Source organism: Sorghum bicolor, chromosome 5 (genome assembly GCF_000003195.3).
Source record: "Sorghum bicolor cultivar BTx623 chromosome 5, Sorghum_bicolor_NCBIv3, whole genome shotgun sequence".
Taxonomy (NCBI): Eukaryota; Viridiplantae; Streptophyta; class Magnoliopsida; order Poales; family Poaceae; genus Sorghum; species Sorghum bicolor.
The window spans coordinates 55,776,189-55,785,589 of record NC_012874.2 but is presented as its reverse complement, the minus strand read 5'-3'; positions in this window follow the sequence as shown (position 1 = coordinate 55,785,589).

Below are 9,401 nucleotides of genomic sequence, written 5' to 3'. Positions count from 1 at the left end.
GGGTTTCGGCCACATCAGCAACCAGCCCGCCGATGTAATCCTAATATTCTACCTGATATTAAGGCCGAAATCACTAAACTTATTGAAGCTAAGTTTATTCGGCAGTGTCGGTATGCCGAATGGATTTCCAATGTTGTTCCGGTTTACAAGAAGAACGGGAAGCTTCGGGTGTGCATTGATTTCAGGAATCTCAATAAAGCTACGCCGATGGACGGATATCCAATGCCTGTCGCCGATCTACTAGTTGATGCTGCGGCTGGCCATCGGGTTATCAGCTTCATGGATGGTAATGCGGGTTACAATCAAATATTCATGGCAGAAGAGGATATTCCAAAAACCGCATTCAGGTGTCCTGGTCATGTTGGACTATTTGAATGGATAGTCATGACTTTTGGGTTAAAAAATGCTGGTGCTACTTATCAAAGGGCCATGAATTTTATATTTCATGAGTTCATCGGCAAGATCGTAGAAATTTATATTGATGATGTGGTGGTTAAGTCTGGAGATTTCTCAGAGCATCTCGCCGATTTACGAAAAATATTGGAGTGCACCAGGAAGCATGGATTGAAGATGAACCCCAACAAATGTGCATTTGGCGTATCGGCAGGGCAGTTTCTTGGTTTTATGGTGCATCAGAGGGGTATTGAAATTAGTCGAAGATCTATTGATGCCATCAATAAAATAGTGGCCCCTACCAATAAAACCGAGCTCCAATCCTTGATCGGCAAGGTGAATTTTATCAGAAGATTTATATCGAATTTATCTGGGAGAATTCGTGCTTTTAGTCCTCTCCTTAAATTGAAAGCCGATCAGGAGTTTGTTTGGGGAAAAGAACAGCAGTTGGCTCTAGACGAAATCAAAAGGTATCTAGTAAACCCTCCGGTTTTAGTTCCACCTCAACAAGGGAAACCCTTCAAATTATATTTGTCTACCGATGGATCGGTTATCGGTTCAGCTTTAGTTCAAGAATTTGAAGGGAAAGAGAGGGTAATTTATTATTTGAGTAGGAGGTTAATTGATGCTGAAATCAGGTATTCGGCCATTGAGAAGCTGTGCTTATGCTTATATTTTTCATGCATCAAGCTAAGACATTACCTGTTGTCAGCCGAATGTGCTGTTGTTTGCAAAGATGACGTGGTCCGATACATGCTATCTATGCCGATTATGAGTGGTAGGATTGGTAAATGGATTTTGGCGCTGTCGGAGTTCGATTTGCGTTACGAGTCGGCTAAGGCGGTCAAAGGGCAGGTCATGGCCGATTTCGTGACTCAGCATTGCGGTCTAGTGGAAACCTTGGAAATTGCACCCTGGACGCTCTTCTTTGATGGATCTACCTGTGACCGGGGAGCAGGAATCGGCATCATATTAGTTTCCCCTAAGGGGAGGAAGTATGAATTTTCCTTGCCGATTGTTGCTACATCAACAAATAATCAGGCTGAGTATCAGGCTCTGATCAAGGGATTGGAGTTGTTAAGAGAAGTTCGTGCTGATGCTGTTGAAGTATTCGGAGATTCCATGTTGGTTATAAATCAATTGGCTGGAAGCTATGAGTGCCGAAGTGAGGTTCTCATAACCTATTTCGAGAGAAGTATGCAACTGTTGAAGGAATTCAAGAACTTCCGATTGGAGCATATTCCCCGATTGCATAATGAAGACGCTAATCGGTTAGCCCAGCACGCTTCGGGATATCAGCCAATGATTAATGCAACATCGGCAGTCACTGCCGGTGATTGGAGGGAAGAAATTATTGATTATCTAAAAGATCCGTCCAAAAAGGTTGAAAGACGGGTTCGATTTCAAGCAACCAAGTATGTGATCCTTGAAAATGAATTGTATTATCGAACTATCGACGGGATTCTTCTCCGATGTCTGGGTGATGATGAAGCCAGAAGTTTGATGGGAGAAATCCATGAAGGAGTGTGTGGAGCGCATCAGTCAGCTTTTAAGATGAAGTGGATGATTCGAAGGAATGGATATTTTTGGCCAACCATACTTGAAGATTGTTTTAAATATTTCAAGGGATGTCAAGGTTGTCAAAAGTTCGGTAATATCCAGAGAGCACCGGCATCGGCTATGAATCCTATAATAAAACCTTGGCCGTTCCGGGGGTGGGCCATCGATCTGATCGGCCAGATCCATCCACCATCTAGCAAAGGGCATAAATTCATTCTAGTTGCCACTGACTATTTTACCAAATGGGTCGAGGCTATTCCCTTGAAGAAAGTCACATCGGCTAATATGATTGATTTTGTGAAGGAGCATATTATTTACCGATTTGGGATTCCTCAGACGATTACCACCGATCAGGGCACCATGTTCACGTCGGGGGAGTTCGACGAATTTGCAATCGGTATGGGAATTAAAGTGTTGAATTCTTCTCCTTACTATGCTCAAGCCAACGGGCAGGCCGAAGCATCTAACAAGGGAATTATCAAGCTTATTAAACGAAAGATTGAAGAAAATCCTAGGCAGTGGCATACATTGTTGAATGAAGCACTATGGTCTTATCGGATGGCTTGTCATGGATCGACCAAGGTGTCACCTTATCAATTGGTGTACGGACATGATGCAGTTTTGCCTTGGGAGATTAAGGCTGGATCTAGGCGATTATCTTTTCAAGATCAATTGGCTGCCGATGATTATGCCACTTTAATGACCGATGAGTTAGATGATTTAACAGGGCATCGGTTAACGGCTTTAATGAGTATAGAAGAAAATAAGAAGAGAGTTGCCAGATGGTATGATAAAAAGGTGAAGGCTAAGGAGTTTGCCGATAAGGATTTGGTATGGAAGTTGATTCTGCCAGTTGGAACTAAAAGTTCAAAGTTTGGGAAGTGGTCTCCTAATTGGGAAGGTCCTTATCGGATAAAACGCTCAGCTCCTGGTAATGCCTATATTCTAGAAACTCTCGAAGGAGTTGAATTTCCCAGAGCATTGAACGGCAAATATTTGAAGAAATACTACCCCAGCATATGGGTCGATGCATGAAAGGTTAAGTGCCGATAACATTCCTATCGGCTGAATTTAAATGTTCAAGGGCAGACTTAACGTTTCAAAAGATGCCGATAACAGTCTTATCGGCTAGACTAAAAGCTAAAAACGAAAAAATGAAGATGTGTCATTGGTGAAAGCTTCAGGTGTTCAGCAGTGCCTGGATTGCAGATATGGCGCGCAGCCGAATTTGGTTGGCTGTCTCTATCTCTTTGATATCGTCATCGGCAGAACCTTCGATCGGCTTCAATTTCCTCTTCAGTTGCAGCGCTTTACGACCATGGATGTTTCGTTCCTGTTCAAGATGCTTGATGGCCTCCGGCAGCTGACTATCTTCCTGTTGGGCTTGGGATAGGGCGTCTTCCACTTGCTTGAGTTCAGCCAGCAGAGCTTCTCTTTTGGCCGATAGATCGGACATTTTCTGCTTCAGTGCGTCACCTGAGGACTTTAAGATGCCGATGTTCTTATGTTTCTCATCGGCTAAGAGTTTCTCTTTTACCATCTCCTCAGAAAGTTGGACTTGAGCAGCTCTGTCGGCAAGGCGTCGGGTAGCTCTCTGGTACTGTAACTGCCGGCTTTCTAGATGTGCAGCATGGAAGAGTGCTTCTTCGGCATCGGCAGGGATTTGGCCTCTGAGAGTCTTGAACAGGGCTTTGGCTGGGTCGGAATCATCGACCAGTTGAGTTGTGTCTTGATGAAGTATGGCCGACAACTCTTCCAGCCTAGCTTTGGTTTCTGCCGATACGATTCCAACTGCCTGAGAAGAGCTTGCTTCCTCGCCCTCTTCTTCAAAGATATCAATGGCGAAGGAAAATAAGCTGTCGGGAGAATCTTGTTCCTGAAGATGAAATAAGTCAATTTTATGGTCGAGACATCAGCGGATGATATCGATTGAAAAGTGGATGACTTACTTGCTTCAGGGCAATTTCCTGCCTTTGACTCAGAGAGGCCGATAGAGCTGCAGGTTGATCGACAGATGTTGCCGATAAGATGATATCGCCTGAAAGAAGACAGGAAGGATTATAAGAAGAAATGAAAATAAGTTTATCGGTAGGAGTATTGTTGGGATATGTTACCCGGAATTGGAACAACAGTTGTTTGGATTGGGGAGACCGCCGATGACATAACTGGACCTGCCGGGCCAGTTGTTTGTTCACCTACGACAGATAATGCGCCTGCCGTTTGAGGTACTTCTTGCTGAGGTTCTTCAGTCTGTAGTGCTTCCTGTATTGATTGAGGAGATGTTCCTTGCTGTGCTTGGGCTCCTGGAGGAGAAGGAGAAGATCCAACCGGGATTGGAAACACCGGAGGAGGAGGAGAAGTTGCCACTTTCTGACGCTTTGGTCCAGTCTTGACACCTTGGACGCCTTTCCTCTTTGGCTGGCTAGACTGGGGGAGATCGGCACCTTGACGTTTGGCTTTTGCCGATGTACCAGTTTGCTGCAACAACAATAAAGAGTTTATAAGCACAGATAACCGATACAAAGATAAGTCAGCATAAATAAAAAGGGGTTTTAAACAGATTGCCTTGAAAGCTTGCGCCAGAGTGGAAGCAGTTACCGGTGGCGATGTCTGAGTCTTCCTGGTAGTAACTTTCTTGAGACGCGCACCTCGATGTACAATGGAGGCCAGAGTGGGAGCATTGTGGCCGATTGAGGAGATCGGGCCTGATGGGAATAAGTCGATCGGCTTGCCACTCCTGCTGACCGATGGGGGGGTATTATCAATCTGCAAAAGGAATACGGGGGTAAATTATCAATGGGAATAGTATTGGAAAATGAGACATCGGTTTGAAGTACTTACAATGTCGTCAGGAACTTCGTATTCGGGGTCGATCATGCCGCGGTATGAGAGAGCCGATCTGCAGAATAAATTCTCCTTCCATTCTGCCCACCATAGCTTGTATGCTTGCGTGATAAAGGCGGCTGGAACCCATTCTGACAGATCTACATCTGTATCGGCATTTGGTGGTAACTGGGCTACTCGAGTCCACTCGAGGAGGTTAGCAATGGGTTCTCTGGGCTTTATTACATCAGCATAAGGAAGTGCAATCGGCAATTGGCCGAAAGCCAGCTGGCGAGCTAATGCCGATGGGTTGTAGAACTCATAGGTTTGGGGAGAGGTTTTCGTGCTGCCAAAGAAGTTCACTGGTATGGCTCTGGGAGTCACGATTGCCATCATCGCCTCATTGTCCCTATCAAGAGCGTCGTCGAATGGATTGAAGGTCAGAGGGAGCATGCTGTCTGGGTCGTCATAAGCTAGCCACGGTCGTTCATCTCTGGCCAGACCCTCATACAGCGTTTCGAAGAATCGGCCGATCTGATCCGGAGCGTTCCCTGAACCGGGTAAAACTATAACAGCTTCGCCGAAGTTCAGGGGGGCACGTGTTGCCGATTCCTCTTCGCCCAACACATGGTTCTCGGCTATATCTCTTGGGAAGTGCTGAGAGAACAAGTTGAGATCAAGGCGCTTGTGCAGGTGCAGATTGAGCCACATGTTGATAAACCACCAAGGACCTCCCAAGTTGCCGATAGGTTGGCCGAGTAGGAGTTTCTGGGCTACCTGATGAAGGAGGTGATAAACAGCACCGAGCAGATAGCGGCCGAGAGGAAATTGACCACCGCTAGCCAACCTTTCTGCTGCCGATAGGTAGACAGAAGTCGGTCCTGCCGATCGACCACAGAATACGAACTTGTCTAGCCACATGTTCAGAAAAGTGGTTTGTTCCTTTAGGGTGACAGGTCCTTTCCCGCGGTACTTCTGGATGTACCCTGACCAGCCGCCGATAGCGCGAGTCTCCACTTTGGCGCTGGGGGCGGTATCGAAAAAGTGGGTGCTATCGGCAGAAGATATGTCTAACCCAGTGAGCATGGCTACATCGGCAAGGGTAGGAGAAGCAGGGCCGTGGCCGAAAACAAAAGCGTTGAGAGTATCTGACCAGAAGTAAGATGCGGCTATCAGCAACGACTCGTTTCTGTGCATATCGGCAATGGACAGCCTGATGCATTGAGCTAATTTCCTCTCACCCCATTGAATTTCATAAGAGTTGCTGACCCTCAAGAACCAGTCTTTCCATCCTACAGTAGGGCTAGGCCAAGAACGAAAGGTGTCTTTCCATAGATCTAGAGTAAAGTTTTCAGCTCTAAAGGGAATCCTGTTGGTTTCTGCGTTGATGAGGTCGGTTGGATCTGGATCCCCTAGAGGGCCAAGACACTGGAGATGTGGTTGATCGGTAGGGATGACAATTTTGTTGGATAATTCCTGGTGTTTTGGGGAATAAAAATATAAAGAAAAAGGGGAAGGAAAATATTCGGTAAGGTAAATCGCAGATGAACAGGGATGCAGGAAAAAGGTACAACGAATGAGATGGAAGTCTGACCTCAGGGACGACGAAACCGACGGCCATCTTGTCGTGAAGGTGGGCGCTGGAAGACGCCGGAGTTGACGAAGAAGGATGCTTGTCGGAGATCTTGAGGGTTGAGAATGGCGCCGCCGCTGGAAAAGTGAAGTTGGATGGCAGGATGGTGTATTGGGAAAGGAGTACCCAAGAAGGAGCTATTTATAGGACAAGATGGACAGGGGCAAATCTGACTTATTTCTTTGCCGCATCCGAGAAACCCGAGGTACTCAAGTAGATATGGTAACTGTTCGCACGATAATCCAGGGATTGTGCAGGTGATTTGACAGAAAGCGGTCATTATCTAAAGATATTTTACTGTGCACGATCTTTTGGTCGGTCCATCGGTAATGTTCTATAACGGTCGTCTTGCCGATGGGCGGATAGAGGGGAAGTGACCGTTTTTGCGGACATCCTGGGCAGAGCATCGGCAGATCTTTGTAACGGTATTGTTGCCGATGTACGACTAATAGGGATGCCCGTTTGGGAAATTGTGAATTTCGAGGGATCTGCGGAGGATTAGGATCAGAGTTGCCCAAATTGAGGTTGTCGGTTACCAGATTAGGAGCATTGATTGCGGAAAGGACATCATTACTGCAGAGAATTTCGGAGCATTAATGATCTTATACTCCGAAACTGGGGGGCATGTGTTGACACCGTTTTTGGGCACGTGTCCAGGATGGCAAGACAGGGTGGCAGTATGATATGGGTTGCTGGTAAGGATGGTTGCCGATGAGGGAGGAGTTGATTGTGACTAAGTCCTCAGACAGTAGCATGGTACCGATGACCGAGTAAAAGGGACTGCCGATGACTATGGCGGGGGGATTGCCGATGACGCAAAGGAGGAGTCCGGAAGTTGCCAGTTGTCATGTGGAGGAGTTTCGGTTTGTCACGAAGGGTGGTTTTATTATTTCCTTATGTTATTCGTATCGTTTTGTGTACGGGTTCCGTGTAATTTGGAATACGAATTCTAACCGTGTCTGGTCGTAGCTCTTTGAGCAGGGTATAAATATAAGCCCTAAGACCTTGTAATCAATATCAAGAAATCAATCAAACATACGTTTTACTCATATTCCAGCGTTTACTTTTCGACGACTTCGTCACCCTTTTTCCTTCTTATTACGAGTTCTTAAGAATTCGTCGACTTAAGCTCGGCGTATTCTCGAGTTCCGCGTGAGTACCTCTTAGCCGTGACATCCGGGCGCATCGCTGTTGTCAGGACTAAAGTATTCGAGTTATCACCTTTGCCGATAGTAAGGTCAAATCGGCTGGCACGCCTTAACATTTGAATTGGGTATTAGCCCTTTGTGTTTGCAGATCAATTTTGCATCAACATCTTGTTAATAAAGAATAAAGTACTATCATCATTGTAAATTACTTATGTCTCGCAATGTTCATTACCAAGTAGCTTTTATGACAAAAAAAAACAACGACGAAGAACAAAAGTAAGCCTACTGCTATGGTGTCCCAACGTCCAAAAATGACAAAAAAAAGGTAATTCATATTTTACTTTTGATCTAAATATAAGTAGTATCCTCATGTACTGGTCCCTCTTACGGTTTATTTTCAGGCTTTACTAGTGCCAGCTTCAATGACAAACAATTAGTTATCAAGAAAATTAGTACTTCTAGTACAAAGACTTCTGACCTAGGAAGTATGAAAAAGAGAAATGGTGAATTGAAAAATTGTTTGTCATATCTTAGTTAAATTTTGCAACTATTGGTAAACCCAATATGCTTATTGTTATTATTTTTAGTGGGGATGGATTATAACCAACAAGATATGGAAGCACTCTCTTCTCGAGAGGCAGCAGCAGTACAGTTCATTTCCAACTTGTGCGCACATAATGAAACAAGTAAAACACGCGTGGTGAAGAAACAAGCTACTACTTATCATCATTTATCAGCAAAGGACATGAAGGGGCACATCATTCCTCGAACTATTGAAAAATCTGACACTCGATTTGTTCTTAATATTCATTGTACTTATCTGATTGTAGGAATACTCATGACGGAATTGTTATAATCAGGATAACGTCCACGTCTTCCAGATGAGTCTGATTGCGGACATTATATTTTCCCCGACAAATGATATTGAAGAATCCAAACAGCGCGTTCATGGCATCATGCAAGAATTGAAGTGTTAGAGAATAGATATTTATTTTTGTTAGGTGTAATAGTTTGTTACCTTTCTCTGAGACTCATGTCACTTATTGGATTACAAATAAGATTAGTTTGAATGGATTGTTACGCTTTGGATGGAACTCGAATGATGCTATTTGGTGGCAACAAACAAATTCTTCACGTATGATTATGGTTAGCCTTAAACTTGTGCGTTTGAGGCTCTAAATTTATACTATCAGTGACAGATTTTAAATTGTACTATCTGGAAATGTTTGTACACTTCTTATTGATTATGATTTTACATCAACCTGCACATTTGAGATAAAGTCTGCCATGATGACAAAATATCTACATCAAAAAGGCAGCAATTGCAGAGACTAAGGTTAACACACGATTTGCCTAGAGGATACATGTTTGAGAGAGCCATATGTCGGGCTCTCGGCAAAACAGAAATTTGGCCAGAGGAGCTCTCGGCAAACAAAAGCTCTTGGCATATTCATCTTTGCCGAGAGCTAGCCTCTCGGGATAGAAAAACACTCGGCATTACTGTGTCTTTGCCGAGAGCCTAACCCTAGCTCTCGGCAAAGGCCCTGACTGGGTAACACCGTCCTTCTTTGCCGAGAGCAACGGTAGGCTCTTGGCAAAATAAGATCTTTGACGAGAGCCAGGTTCAAGGGCTCTCGGCAGACTTAATATTTTTTTATTTTTTAGCCACCGAAATTTTTCTTTATGCTCCCTAGTTTGAGTTATCCAATATATTCATGTTTGGTGTAATTTTATCATTATTTGCTATATTTTATGGTTTTTTGTTCATTTCATTAAATTTCTTGAAAAATATAGGTTTGAACTGCGAGTGCATCAAAAATGCGTTTTTGGCATGAAATGTTGAT